We start from the raw sequence: 16,343 nt of genomic DNA on the forward strand, positions 1-16,343 counted from the left end.
ATTTAGTAGGTTAATAGTATAACACAGATGGTCAATTTTTGAAGATATGACAATTTTCAAGTGTCTCCTTTCAAGGATATTAGGAAATAACTTTGAAAGAGCTTTGAGCAATTTTTAATTTGCTTGTTTGATGGTGCTTTTCACTATATAATTCCTAGCCAAGACTTTTGCTGCTTTGTTTGCAAAATTAAATAAAAAATCTAATGCTCTTTCTTCAACATTTGCATGATTAATTTTAAAATTTGCTATGATATTAACAATTTTATGCAGTTATTAATTAAGGTTTTATGATAACAGAATAGCTTTGTATAAGGCTTTCTTAAGGTTTTATAGTTTTTTTCAGTTGATGATTTATAATTAAATACTTGTCATGAGGAATCATGAATCTCCTCTGAAGAAAACTTATAAATGGACTCCAAAACTTCAAATTCTGAATCAAGTGTAGAGTCATTGAAATATACCTTCTATAAAATTAATAAAGGATAATTTTAAATCCTTTTTTTATTTATTAAAGATTTTTATTTATTGAGACAGAGAATATGGTAGAGAGAGAGCATGAGAGGGAAGGTCAGAGGGAGAAGCAGACTCCCTGCTGAGCGGAGAGCCCGATGCGGGATTCAATCCTGGGACTCCAGGATCATGACCTGAGCTGAAGGCAGTTGCTTAACCAACTGAGCCACCCAGGCACCCCAATAAAGGATAATTTTAAAGAAGCTGTAAATATCTATATCACACAGAATTACATTCTAATTAATGCTATTCACCACATTAGAGAAAAGTATTGTATTTTAGTTGCAAATAATTACATTAATCTGTGTAATGTGTCTTTCTACTCACAATTATCTTGTTTATACTTTAATGATGAAAACCAAATACTAGTTTGAATCAATTATACTTAATATCTTGATTAGCAGCATATCTCTGGGAAAGAAATAACAAAGTTTGCAAGATTTATGAAATTCAGGCATACCTGAAAACCACAAAAAGCTTTCATTTCTTGATAGCCAAAGATGAATGGAAATTAAGCTTAACCTAGTAACTAAAAGCAAACAAAGCATATATCTAAATAGCACTAATTTTTGTTCTAATTTTAAGTAAGAACTTGAATATATAGAACTTTAATTCTTAAATTATGGAACTGGATGTCCCTAGGAAAGTGAATTAGGATTACATTTACATGTAACATTTTATAGTAAAGGTGTAGGAAACCAGTCAGAAAAGAGAGACAAAAATAATTTAAGAAATCATCATGCTTAATACAGACTTTTTTCCTCTGACGTGTGGCCCAAAATTTGTCTTTTCCAATAGGAAAATAAAATTGTTATTTTGATTACAATTACTTAGACTGGAGATTTGCTTAAAGACAGTATCCCAAAATACGACTGACTGATTTTTTTTTAATTTTTAGTTTTTTTGTTTTTTGTCTTTTGATTTTTCATTTAAGACAGAGAATACTTTATTCAAACCCATAAGATAAATGGACAGCTTGGGTATGAAATAAAATATTTATTTTCAAGCACAGGTCAGTAATTGTATCTGAGAGTATACACTGCTACATACAAACGAACTGATCAGATCACAAATTTTCAATGTTTAAGACAGAATAAGCTTCCCAGTAAAAGCAGCACCTTTGTGACATTTTTGACTTTTGTGTTCCTCTCCTTCTGTTTTACCCTCTCTTTCTTCTTTACCCTCCTTCAACAGAATCCACACCAGCCTCCTCATAATCCTTCTTAAGGGCAGCCATATTCTCATGGGCCTCAGAAAACTCTCCTTCCTCCAAGCCCTCATCTACATACCAGTAAACAAAAGCACACTTGGCATATATCAGGTCATATTTGTGGTGCAGGTGAGCCCAGGCCTCAGCGCTGTTTGTGGTGTTGCTCAACATGCACACAGCTCACTGTACTTTGTCCAGTTATCCACCAGGTACCACAGTGGGAGGCTGGTGATTAATGCCAACTTTGATGCCAGTGAGGCACCAGTCCACAAACTGGATTATACACTTGGTCTTGATGGTGGCAATGGCAGCATTGACATCTTTGGGATCCATGTCACCATGGAACAACAGGCAGCAAGCCATGTATTTACCATGGCGAGGAGCTTGTTTCACAATCTGGTTGGCTGGCTCAAAGCATGCATTGCTGATCACTGTTACAGAAGGTACAGATGGTAGGCTTTCTCAGCAGAGATGACAGGAGCATATGTGGCCAGAGGGGAGTGGATGTGGGGATAGGGCACCAGATTAGTCTGGAAACCTTTCAGATCAACATTCAGGGATCCATTAAATCTGAGGGAAGCAGTGATGGAAGACACAATCTGGCTAATAATTGGTTAAGGTTACTGTAGGTTGAAGGTTCAATATTGATGTTTCTACTACAAATGGCCTCGTTGTCTACAATGAAGGCACAATCAGAGTGCTCCAGGGTGGTATGGGCAGTGAGGATGGAATTGTAGGGCTCAAATACAGCTGTGGAAGCCTCAGGGGCTAAGTAAATGGAGAATCCAGCTTGGACTTCTTGCCATAATCCACAGAGGGTCATTCTATCAGCAGGGAGGTGAACCTGGAACCAGTTCTCCCTCCAAAGCTGTGGAAAACCAAGAACCCTGAACACCTGTGCACTGGTCAGACAGTTTCCAAATTCAGTCCAAGATGAGGTCAAAAATCCTCTTGCCAATGGTGTAGTGCCCTTGGCCACAGTTATGGCAGCATCTTCCTTGCCTGTGTTAGGCTTTTTCAGGAAAAAATAGGTGCCAATGTGACCTCCATCAATGACCATGGGTTCCAGGTCTACAAACACTGCCCTGGCACATGCTTGCCAGGACCCATCTCACTGAAGAAGGTGTTGAAGGAGTCATCTCCTCCCTCAATGGTCTTGTCACTTGGCACTTGATCATTGGGTTGGATGCCGTGTTCCAGGCGGTAGAGCTCCCAGAAGGCATTGCCAGTCTGGGCACCAGCCTGGCCAACATGAATGGAGATGCAGTCAAGAATGTTTGCTGCTTTGTGGCTGCTGAGTGGAGAGGAAGAGGTGAGGTTGTTGCTTCTTATAGTGAGACTCTTAGGCCGTTGAGGTAAGAGAACCTGACAAAATATGATTTATTTAAAAACACAATGTAAAATTTTTATTTTTAAAAAATATGTTCTCTGTGAGAAGAGTAAACAATCTGATGGATCAATAATTTTTGATAAGGTACTTTCAGTTCTGTGAAGCATGAGGTGGTTTTTAAAAATGGTCTCTGCCCTTGAGGAGTTCAAGTTTAGCAACATATAAAAATGTAAGTAATTAAAGTATATTATCATATTTATTACCTTCTACATATATAGTACAGAGGAATGAGTAGTGAGGTTTATTTGAGATCAGTAAGCCTCCACAGAGACAGCGCTTATATATAAATAAATGGAATATGATGAGCTCTTCACTATGAATACAAAACAATATGTACAAGAGCGTGGAGAAACAAAGTAATGTGTTCAGAGGATGTGAATTTGGCATTTCCAGAAATTAAGGAGGGAAGGACTTTGTGGATGGGTATGAAAATTCAGAGCAACCATATCAGGAGATGAGTAGTAAGTTGTAAGATACTTGGAGTTTTTTTTTTTTTTTTTTTTTTTTGCTTAGAGAAAATAGCTTAGAAAAGTTTCTGGGTCAGCTATTCAAGATAGGCTAGTTCACACTACTAGTGTAAAAGAAAATTCACTAGTAGTAATCTAGGTGACAGAGAGAAAATTTAAAATTTTATTTTCATAGTTTAAATGGTAAATTCAATAATCCCTAACCTAAGAGAGAGGTAGTAAAGATGAAGTAGGACAGACTGAAAGCCATTTCAGTACAATTTAATGATTAAATTAATACATACATATAGTGAAAATGGGAGATTCAAATTAACTTTTAGGAATGTGGCTTTGGGGAGAAAAAGGATAATAGATTCAATTTGGGCATGTTGAATTTGGAGTTCCCATGTAGTACACAGGTTATATAAATTCAGTAGAAAATCACATATACATGCTGTGACCTTGGAGAAAAGGACAGGGCCATAATAGTATATTGGTGGGTATCTCATTCAAGGTCCCAAGAGGAAACTTATGACACACTCAACAATAATTAGAATAATTCCAGGAGGGTATATTTACAAAGAGATGGATTATAAAAGTATGGGCAGGATAAAAGGAAACCAAAAGATTATTGAAGGAAAATGTTACTAACAACAATAAAACTATTACATTTTCTAAACCTGAACAGATGAGAGAAGGTAAAAGTCACCTAAAGCTAGATGTAAAGATACACAAGAATGCAGGTGGCCATGAAAGAAACAGTGCCCATCTGTTGAGGGACATAGCCAGGTTGAGAGGAGTCATCATAGGAGGGGGATAAATAAGCTGACCTGAATGTCTTCCTTCTCTCTACACTTCTACTGTTGATCCCCATTGACCAAACCTGGTCAAAGGAAACCATAGTGCATTGGAGCTTATTGATACAGGACTTAAAGGTCTTCTTCCTAGGGCACAGAGCAAAGTGAGAAGGCTAGGAGTTAATCTGGAAGAAGCAGTAGAAGATATCCATCACAGAAGCACCAAGGGTTGTCTGCCTCAGGCAGAATGTGCCAAACAAGACAAGAAAGTCTCTGAGGGGAAAAAAAATAAAACAAGAGTGGGAAACATCAGCAGTGACAAGAAAATGAGAGGGAATTGACATAGGGGTTGTCCTAGAATTGCCTGATATTAGGCGACTCATGGAAAGCCAAACTGATCATAATATAAAATATGGAGAGGTGAAGAAACAAAAAAATAAAATGAGGCCAGGAGAGAATATGTTGGATATTGTAGGTGGTGATCTTAATAGCAGCAGTTTTAGTGGGGTGATATGAAAAGAGTGATATTGCAACGGATTAAGGAGTGGAAGGAAGTAAGGAAGTTAAAGCAGTAATGTAGACTCCTTTTTAAAGGTGTGTGAATTAAGAAAGAGGGATGTCTAGAAGGGCAGTCAGATGTGAGTTCCTTGAAGAAATGTTCAAAGGATGTAAGATGTACCTAATATTTTAATGCTGTAATTTTAGACTCAGGAATATAAGGATTATACTTTAGGAAGGCAACAACATCCATATTAAACAAAGCCATTATAATCCTCAACAGGAAATAAATAACTACAATGTGTGAGGTTAAATGGAGGTATATTTATGTAGATAGAGTCTACTTCAGAGAAAAGAGAATCCCCAGATCTTTTTAAGCACTAGGTTACAAATGATACCATTGAGTGATGAGAGAGTACAGATTGTAGAGATTTTAATAGAGCAGGTTTCTATCTTCCTTCTTCAACTCATACTATGTATATGCAAAATACCTTTATACCAGGGGATATAGTCAGTGTTGAGCAGTGGTTCTCAGTGGAGGGTGGTGGTGGCTTTGCCTCCCTCAGGGTGATATTTGGCAATGTCTGGAGACACTTGGTCACAACTGGGGAAGTACTATTATCTAGTGGGCAAAAGTCAAGAATGCTGCTAAGCATCCTATAATGCTTAGGGACACCCACACATAGAACGAAGGTTTAGGCAGCCCAAAATGTTAATAGGGGGGCTGTTGAAAAATCTTGGTGTTGAGTTCTGAGGAAGGAGAGGAAAGTACAAGAGATATGTATCCTGCCCCCACCCAGTGATTCCTCAAAAGGAAGGTGTAGATATGCCAGAGTTCCTCATGAAGTTTCAGGGTTTAGAACTAGAAGAAACTGGGGTTCTATCTTATAACTGAATTTGAGAGTATTAACCCACAAATATGTCCTACCACAATGAAACTTGGATGGGGGAGCAAGAAATATGGCCACATGATGAGGAGGTCTGGACACAGGAAGGGTTTCAGATCATCCCCTGGATTTCCCACTCCACTAGAGGAAAATGGAAGTGATCCAGAAATTCCTGTAGACCCAGGGAGGATGAGAGTAAGGGTCATGTGCTTGCCAGTAATAAAATACAATATAGACAGAGAATTTCATCGAAGTCTCCATAAGGTAAGTGGTGCAAATCCATCAGCTGAACGTGTGGGAAGCAGAGGGGACTGTGCTCTCATAGGGAGCAACAGACCCGGGGGGGGTTCTTCTCTGCTGGAAATGATCATCCCAGATCTGACAGCTGCTTGCTACCAAAGACTCTTCTGCAATAAATAGTTCATGCCCTGTCCTAGCTATAGGTCCCTAGGGAGCTGAGTGAGCTTCTGGGAGCAAGCAGTTCAGGGCCCAAAAGAGGCAATTAAGACAGCCTTGTGAACACCTTGAGATGGAAGTCAAACAGGATGGTAACTGCTTTAAACAAACCAGAGGCAGAGAGTGAAAATCTCAAGTGGACTCCATGAAGATTTCTGCATGAAGTGGGGAGATCAGAAACTTGGATTGTGTTGAAAAAAGTTCAGTTTTAGAACATCTTAATTATATTGACTTAAATACTGCTGATATTTCAGAACCATTATACATTTAAAAATTCATATTGGTTATTCAACTGTTACATTTCTCTTATTTAAGAATTGACTCCTCTGCCGCATGTCTTTTTGACAGGAATCAAGATTGTATATGAAAGTATTTTACATTTAAATTGTGCTTATGCTGATTTTAGAGATACTTTTTTTTATAAATATCATAATTTCTTATCACAATAAATTTAGTGATTCAACTATTTTATGATTATTTATTGACAATTGGCTATGATAGAATCCATGAATGTTTTTATAATACTATAAAACCAGTATTTTATTTAAAGAAAAGCATCAGATGGGCACCTGGGTGGGTGGCTCAGTCAGTTAAGCAACTGACTCTTGGTTTTGGCTCAGGTTATGATCTCAGGGTCCTGGGATGGAGCCCCACATGGGGCTGGGTGATCAGCATAGAGTCTGCTTGAGATTCTCTCCTTTTCCTTATTGCTCTCCCTCTCCCCCTTGGCCCCTCAGCCCCTCCCTGTGCTCTCTCTCTCTCTCAAATAAATAAATAAAATGTTAAAAAAAAAAAAGAAAAGCATCAGAAAATGAGGGATCCGTAAAGATAAGCATCAGAAAATGAGGGATCCATGAAGGACAGTATCACTGGGCTGCCTAAATTTTAGAAGAATATCATTGGGATAGAGTTATATTAAAGAACAAAACATAGCCTTAATCTCAGGAAACAAACTGAGGGTTGCTGGAGTGAAGCAGGGTGGGAGGGATGGGGTGGCTGGGTGATGGACACTGGGGAGAGTATGTACTATAGTGAGCGCTGTGAATTGTGTAAGACTGATGAATTACAGACCTGTACCCCTGAAATAAATGATACATTATATGTTAATAAAAAAATTTAAAAAAAGAACAAAACATAGCTTGATTTTATGGAGAATTGGTAAATAAATGGAAATAATTTTTGCCTAAAATCTCCATAAATAAATATTTATGTCTATAGTAGCTATTTTTTTTAAAGATTTTGTTCATTTGAGACACAGAGATACAGAGAGAGAGAGAGAGAGAGAGCATGATCAGGGAGAGAAGCAGAGGGAGAGGGAGAAGCAGACTCCTTGCTGAGCCAGGAGCCCGATGTGGGGCTCAATCCCAGGACCCTGGGATCATGACCTGAGCCAAAGGCAGATGCTTAACCATCTGAGCCACCCAGGTGCCCCTATAGTAGCTATTTTAAAAGATTACAAGAAGCTTATAGAAATACTATGCTATTATTTAAATAAATTTGGAAAAAGACTTAATGGCAAGAAAAAAATTATCTTTCCCTTGTCCAATTTCTTTTCTCATTCCCTTTTAGGAATGCCTTACTCATATATAAGTTTTCTGAATGCATACAAGTGGCGCTCCCCATCATCCTTGACAGTAGAAGTTTCCACCTGTCTTTTGGTCCCACCCTGGTCACTACTACTATCATTTTCCACTTCCTAAGACCTCCCTCCCTTGCACTTCTCACCCTGCACACTAAAGCTTTTCCCCATTACTGTTTTTCAGTAATGTACCTCATTGTCTGACTTCTACCATAGAGAGAGTACGGGCTGGGAAGAAGGTGGGTAAGAGTTTAGGAAATGTGGGATAGACACTGATGAAGTTATTTCAGATTGACATAGTAGCTGTAATCTCAAATGGGCACCCCCAGTCTTAGCTCTGCCATTGCAAAAGATGAAATAGTCTTTAGCTTAATTGTAGAAATTTCCCAGGTATCAGTCTCTTACTTGAGCCAAGATTTTGGGGATTTAGGCTGTTACTCATTGTTTTTCTTAAACTATCCAGTGCCATTAGAAGCATCTGCTCACCTGCAGTCCTTGAATGCCTCCTTCCTGGCATTGTTCTTATGGCAGTAGCTCAGTTTCTCAAAGCCTTCATTGAGCTCCAGATTACTATAGGTAAAATGTGAATCATAGGTGTGCTATGTCATGCTGGGTGTTGAGATTCTTCTCCTAGAATACTAGATGGACTTTTGGTTTGTTTGTTTTCAGCCCTAATTAGGCAAGATGAATAATTCTAAATTCCTTCTTTATTTACCAAGATTGTTTAAGGTTAGATCACTGGGGTACAACCCTGAACCCCTGTGTATCATGGTAGTCCCTCCAATGTCACCTCTGCAACCTACTCATGGTATCATTTTTTCTTTTCCCCACTAATCAGAATTCTTTATTCCAGAAACCACAAATGGTCTCTGGTGAATTTGAACTGCCAAACAACTCATTTAGAAAAAAAAAAAAAAAATTAAACAAATATAATAGGAAAGCTAGAGAGGCTCAGAAAAACTAAGAAAATCTAAATGGCTAGAAGCCTAAGCAAGGTCATCTAAGGAAATATCTGTGAGTATAGGGCCAAGGCTGCCACCATTGGATTCTGGATTCTGCCACTTGTTCTGCTGCCCCTCAACTGTGGAGGCTGCTACTGGCAGCACCTGACTACTTCCCCTAGACAGTCAGAATTAATCCTAAATTTGCTCTATTTCCATGGCATGAGCACATGACTGATGAAGCATAGCTTCCAGGAATCATAGAGAACAAATGTATAATTATAAAGCTTCTTTATTAGAAGGTGGTCCTTAAATTTTACCAAGTTAATACATTGGTGGATTTCCCCAAATATAAATAAGGGCAATGGGCTGGAAATATTCCAGGGCTTTTTCAGATTTACTTTCCATCCTTTTGCATCCTGCTCTATGCCTTAAAATGCTGACTTGTGCAGACTCCATCAACTCATCCCCTTACTGTTTGGCTTCAGCTGGGGTAACCAGCAGAAAGCCCAGGCAGGAGACCAATGGGAGAGGAGACAGAGAGAGAGAGGGAGAGAGAGAGAAAGAGATAAAGGTATTTATTTCTTTGACTTTCTTCTAGCAGGGTCTTCGTGGACTGGCTATATCATTTGACAGAACCATTAGCTTCTGTAGGAGTCTTTTCCAGCTTTTTCTAGCTTTCTGAGTCACTGGGATTCTATAACTGCCGTCTTTGATCCTTTAAACCTATGGGTGCTGATGGCATGAGATACTGCATTATCCCTTGTGGCTTCCTTAGGAACTACCTTGATTTTTGTAAATTGCCCCTTAATTAAATCTTTTTCAAATTATTATCATTTGGATGTGCCATCTGTTTCTGCCTGGGGCCCCAAATTATATAGGTATCCTCAAAAATGGCAAGTGTCCTCTATCAAGATATTTCTCCCTATGACCTAGAGCAGAGCTGTCCTGTAAGGAACACCACATACCTGCTCTCTGTTTTCCCCACTGTGGTTCTTTGCTGCTTTCTGAAAGACAACCCTTTAAGAAAAAGAGGTAATTTCAGGACTATTTTACTATAATAGTTGCATGAAAGGACTTAGGCGAGAAATCCCAAAGCAAAGTGATGTAAAATAGAGAAAAGTTGGAAAAAAAAAACAATAACAAAAAACTACCACTTGGAAGAGAGGAGTGTTTTTACCCTTGAACTCCCAAGGAAGACACAAATTGATCATACCAAAGTATTACATTATAAGTTTTCACTCATAACACCTTATACTTGAGTACAGATATGGATATTTAGAAGGTAGGATGAGGGAAAAGGCACTTAGAGAACAGAATAATGGCCATCATGTACTATTTAGCATTAAATGAAATAGCACATTGTAAACTACTTATGTGCAGGCTATTATGTTGGGATGAGTCATGTAGCCAGTTAGTTTAACAAACTGATTGGCAACTATATACAAAATCAACATATTTTTAAATTTATGGACTTAACAACATCTCCAGATGTTTAGCTTTAAAAGACATTTATGATTTTTTGTGCCTCAGTGCCAGAATCTACCTTCAGTTTGGTAGTTAAATGACACTATCATTTTCCTATTTATTGCATTATATTTTATTATTATAATGGTTTAATGCATGATTCCTTCCAGGTATAACTTACTCTTGTACAAAGGATATCAAGAGCTTAGGCTAAAGGGATAAAAACAAATGGGGGGAGGGCGCCTGGGTGGCTCAGTTGGTTAAGCGACTGCCTTCGGCTCAGGTCATGATCCTGGAGTCCCGGGATCGAGTCCCGCATCGGGCTCCCCGCTCAGCGGGGAGTCTGCTTCTCCCTCTGACCCTCTCCCCTCTCGTGCTCTATCTCATTCTCTCTCTCAAATAAATAAATAAAATCTTAAAAAAAACAACAACAAAAAACAAATGGGGGGATTTCAGGCACCAGAACAAGGGGATAGTTGATAAAATATATTTAGAGAAAGTAGTCCTTGGGCACTTTTCATCACATTGTATACATATAATTCCCTTTTTTGCTTTGGCATGTCACCAGAAGTAGATTTCTCTACCTGGCACAATCATACCCTCCCTAGTTTTCTGAGAAAAGGAAGATGTTCCCTGTGGGAAGAGCTATAGCCCCTATCCTTCCTATGTCTCTTCTGTATACATATCTACACCCTGAAGTCTGCTTACTGTAAATACCCGTGACTCTCTGCTTCAATGTAGCTGTGGGGGCATGCATGCTTTATACACAGGCCCGCTGAAAGGTCAGGTAAATGCTCCAGCAATGATACAGGGAGACAGTGTGTAATACCTCAGCTTTTCCACCCCTTGATTGTGATGATATCATCTCTCCCGACAGCCCTAATAGGATTGAGCCCACTTGCCCAAATTGATAACTAGCCCAATAATCCACCTTTTATTGGTTTCCTTCTCCTTCCTGTCATACTGTCCCACTCCTCTAGTGGTGTTTCCTGGGATCACCTCTCAAATAAGTTCCTTACCCTTGTCTCAGTAGCTGCTCTGGAATCCAAATAGACATTTGGTGCCAAATAGGTAATAAGAGAAGCCTCTTAAGACACGATTCTGGAACTGGATTAGTTACCAGCCATATGGCAACAAGGCCCCTATAACTGGTGGTAAGCCATAGGGTTATAAATATCTCTTATGTTAAGAGTCTTACCTGTGGTGAATTGGAATGGGTTACAGGGAAATGAGATGCCTTAGTTCAGGCAAGAACTTTAGCTCTTGGGAAATATGGGGTAATGGAATTTATAAGGATATGGTGTTGGTTGGCATATGACAACTGCAATAGAAGCCTGAGATACCACCCTATACCAGTTAGAATGGCCAAAATTAACATGACAGGAAACAAGTGTTGGCAAGGTTGTGGAGAAAGGGGAACCCTCTTATACTGTTGGTGGGAATGCAAGCGGGTACAACCACTCTGAAAAACAGTATGGAGGTTCCTCAAGACATTAAAAATAGAGCTACCCTATGACCCAGTGATTGCACTATTAGGTGTTTACCCCAAAAATACAGATGTAGTAAAAAGAAGGGGCACATGCACCCCAATGTTCATAGCAGCAATGTCCACAATAGCCAAACTGTGGAAGGAGCTGAGATGCCCTTCAGTAGATGAATGGATAAAGAAGGTGTGGTACATATATACAATGGAATATTGCTCAGCCATTAGAAAGGATGAAAATCCACCATTTGCATTGAAATGGATGGAACTGGAGGTATTTTGCTAAGTGAAATTAGTCAATCAGAGAAAGACAATTATCATATGGTTTCACTCATATGTGGAATATAAGAAATAGTGCAGAGGATCATAGGGGAACCGAGGGGAAACTGAATGGGAAGAAATAAAGAGGGAGACAAACCATGAGAGACTGTTGATTCTGGGAAAAAACTGGGGGTTACAGAAGGGAGGGAGGTGGGGAGATAGGGTAACCGGGTGATGCATATTAAGGAGAGCATGTTTTGGGATGAGCATTGGGTGTTATACACTGATGAATCATTGAACACTACATCTGAAACTAATGATGTACTATATGCTGGCTAACTGAACATAATAAAAATAAATAAGTAAGTAAGTAAGTAAGTAAATAAATAAATAAGAAAGACAGGTTTGAGCAGCCAACTAATAGTTTAGTTTGGTATGATACAAAGACCCTTTCTTCCAACAGTGGGGAGGGCACTGTTGACAGAAGTACAAAGTGAGCTGAATTTATAGTCCTGGCAAGGCTCCTACACTGATGGTAGGACCCTGCTGGAGCAAGAATGGATACTGAGACTGGAATAAGGATTTCCTGGTTTCCTGGTAGATACTTTATGAAGAAAGGGATTATTTACTAAATGAGTTACAGAATCTGTATATTATATGCAGTAGAAATCGGGAGAGCATGCTTGACAATGAATGCTAAAAGTGCTAGACTGTGGTAGAGGGTGGGGAGTGGAATCTAAGGCAGGAAAGACAGTTTATTGATATGGTGAATCCTGAGATTCAAGATTAAGGTCCTAGCATTTTCTTGGAAGAACTTTCATGGCAAATATTAAAGGAGGGATTAAAGTCTTAGTAATGTGGGTATGTTAGAATGGCTTTAGTATGTGATACTAGAGAATCAACAAGTTGACTGTGTTCTCTGGTAGGGCTCAGAGGGTACTCCTCTAAATTGATAGAGAATGTGATAATAAAGGGCACATCACTATTGTTGAGAAGTAGAGCTATCTTCTGTAGATAAGTTAATGATAGGAATTGCGAATGACACTAATTTGTACTTGCTGAGGCCATGTAGCTGCACTTAACTATCAGAGATTTGGATACAATTCATTAGAGACCAATCAGTCACTTGTTGGCAAGTTGATTGTATTACACTCTCTTTGTACTGGGGGAAGGGCAATTCATCCTTGTTGTTATTGTAAAGTATCTCCGATATGGGTTTACTTTTCTGCCCTCAATGCCTCAACCAGCACTAATGTCCAAGGATTTGAGATTGCACATAACATTGCCTTCACTTTATGGTGAAGGAGTTTTGACAACAAGAACTTGACCACAGGATTTACTCATCCCATCATAGATTGCACCCTTCAGAAGCTGCCAGCTAGACAGAACTTTAACTGGGTCTTTAAGAGGCTATTCCAAAGTTCTATCCATATCTTTGATTATGGATAATGTTCCTTTACTTATTTCTTTCCCTTCTCTGTCTCACTTCTTCACTCCACACTGATATTTTCTGGGATCACATCAGAAAAAAAAAAAAAAAAAAATGGAGATCTTCAATACAGGGCTGGTCCAGTTTCTCACTTATGACAACAGGATCCAGGATCTTTCTTAGGTCTTTACATACACATCCTATTGCCTTATGTCACAAGGAGGCTGTGACATCATGTGATGTGACCTACGCCTTACATCATTTATAGGCAAAAAGGAGGAAACATTTAGAAAAAAAGACAGAATCAGCGACATCTACTTACATTTTTCAGTGGGAACAGTGAGAAGATGGGTACCCCTAACAGCAAGAAAGTTTGGGAAGTTGGAGTTTGAGTAGTTGAGTTTATAAACTTTTGCAGCCTTTATAATAAAGGCGTGGGAGAAAACGGATGAAAAGGGAAGTTCAATCAATCAACGCATAGTGTTACTATAGGAATAGGCAAACTCAGAATTTAATAACAAAAATTGACCTAAGTTCTGACCGAATTTTTCCCCATTTTCCTGAATAAATAAATAATAGCTTGCAATGTTAAACTATAATGACTCCCTAGACTGTTTTAAATATGAAAGCCCTTAAAATAATTCACTACATTGGGGCACCTGGGTGGCTCAGTGGTTAAGCTACTGACTTCAGCTCAGGTCACAATCTCAGGGTCCTGGGATCAAGCTCCGTGCCAGGCTCCTCCCTCAGCAGAGTCTGCTTGTCCCTGATTCCTTCTGCCTACCCCCTCCACCCCCTTCACGCTCTCTCTTTCTCTCAAATAAAAAAAAAAAATCTCGACTTTTAGTTGCCAAGTTTTCACATGCCCTATTTATTAATTTAAAAAAAATATATTGCAAGTTCCTACTAATGGCCTTCCATGAGCACAGCAGATAAAATTTCTGCTCTTCTTGAGTTTCTGTTCTATGTACAAACTCATTCAAACTGCCTGGTTGGAACAGAGTAACTGGTAAGAATTATTTATTTTTGAGACCATAAAAATTCATAAAAATTTGCAAGAATTAAAAAATTCTAACTACAAGAATATTTTTGTCCCCTTAATAATTAGAAAAATATTAAATTTAACTTTTCTGATTCTTAAGCTTTGTCAAGAATTTCCAAATAATTTCTGATACTTATTTTTCTCATATAAAGACATCCAGAATCTTTAGCCTCAAAAACTGTAAATTGCTGAAGTTTAAAAAAGCACAAAATATAAAGAAATTAAAACAGGATATACCTATTTTTGTTCATAACCTTGAGTTATTGACAATATATGCAACTGTTTGCTATCACTTTCATCTTTGCTTTGTAGACTTGTGCTTTCTATTGAATAGCTTAGATGAGGGCTGACACTAAAATCTGGAGCATTTAATTATTTTTTTTTGTGGCAGTAAATGATTTTTCTCTGCCAATTTTGTCTGTTAGGCTAATGGTCTTACATATTTTTAATTGCTATTTCTATCTGCACTCATATATTTTCACACCTCCTAGAAGTAATGTAACAGCAAGATTTTTATCATCACAACTGGTGGACATCTGGGTCATCCTATTGACCATTTAGGGAAATATTTCCCAAGCTGTAACAAAGCCATTTCTATGTGCTCACTCATTTTACTCACAGCTTCTCTGAAAACTGTTTCTGTAGTTAAAAAAAAATCCCTAAAGAAATCTTTCATTTTTAAATGCTTAAAATTTTAAAACCAAAATAAGTATAAAATTATGAATAATATATAAATTTTACGGTTATCTTTATTTTAGCAAGGACAGTCTTTTATCTAATTGTATCAATAGAATAGTTTATTTAAAATATATACTATAATAAATAAAATAAAATACATAATTATTTATAAATATTTCTGGAAGTTTAGCTTTTTAAATTTCAGTTTTATTTAGGTAAAATTGATATATAAAGTTGTAACATAATTAAAGTGTATATGGTGGTGATTTGATATACATAGACATTGTAAAAAGATTCCCTTATCTAGTTCATTAACATGTCTAACGCCTGGCATATTTATCTTTCTTTGTTGCTATAGTTGAGAACATTTAAGTTCTAGTCTCAGCAAATTTCAATTATATAATGCAGTTACCAACTATAGCCACCATGTTTTACATTAGTCTTTGCACTTTATTTATCTTATAGCTGAAAATTTTATCTTTTCACCAAACTCTTTCTATTCACTCCCCCTCCTCCCAGTCCCTGGGAACCAACCACTTTTCTACTATTTCAATGAGTTTGATTTTTTTTTTTTTTTAAGATTCTAGACATAAGTGATATACAGGATTAGTCATTCTCTGTCGGGTTATTTCACTTAGCATGATGCCCTCAGGGTCGATGCATGTTGCAGTAAATGGCAGGATTTCCTCCTTTCTCATAGCTGGTTAATATTCCCTTGTTTGTATGCATAGATATATCAAATTTTCTTAATCCATTCATGCATCAGTGGACACTTAGATTATTTCCATGTCTTGGCTATTATGAATAATGCTGCAACAAACATGACAGTACAAATATCTCTTCAATATCTTGTTTTCATTTCCTTTGGATATATACCCAGAAGTGGAATTGCTTGATCACATGGTAATTCTCTTTTTAACTTTTTGAGGAAGTTCCATATTGTTTTCCAGAGTGGCTGAACCAATTTACAATCCCATCAACAGTGTACAAGTTTCCCTTTTCTCCACATCCTTGCCAACACTTGTTGTCTCTTGTCTTTTTCATAATGGCCTTTCTAATAGGTGTGAAGTGATATCTCATGAAGGTTTTGATTTACATTTCCCTGATGATTAGTGATGTTGAACACCTTTTCATTCAACTATCAACCGTTTGTATGTCTTCTTTGGAAAAATGTCTGTTCAGATCCTCTGCCACCTTTTTTTTTTTTAAGATTTTATTTATTTGTCAGAGAGAGAGAGAGAGAGCACAAGCAGGGGGAGCAGCAGAGGG

General features: G+C 37.9%; 1 pseudogene; it reads right to left on the reverse strand.

Moving 5' to 3' along the window:
- Window positions 1-1,687: 1,687 nt before the first annotated feature.
- LOC114217880 (tubulin alpha chain pseudogene) lies at window positions 1,688-5,507 on the reverse strand (annotated as a pseudogene).
- Between the last annotated feature and the right edge of the window lie 10,836 nt (window positions 5,508-16,343).

Source organism: Eumetopias jubatus, unplaced genomic scaffold (assembly GCF_037043125.1).
Source record: "Eumetopias jubatus isolate StellerSeaLion01/CBP00866 unplaced genomic scaffold, mEumJub1_p1.0 scaffold_1, whole genome shotgun sequence".
In the NCBI taxonomy this organism is placed as follows: domain Eukaryota; kingdom Metazoa; phylum Chordata; class Mammalia; order Carnivora; family Otariidae; genus Eumetopias; species Eumetopias jubatus.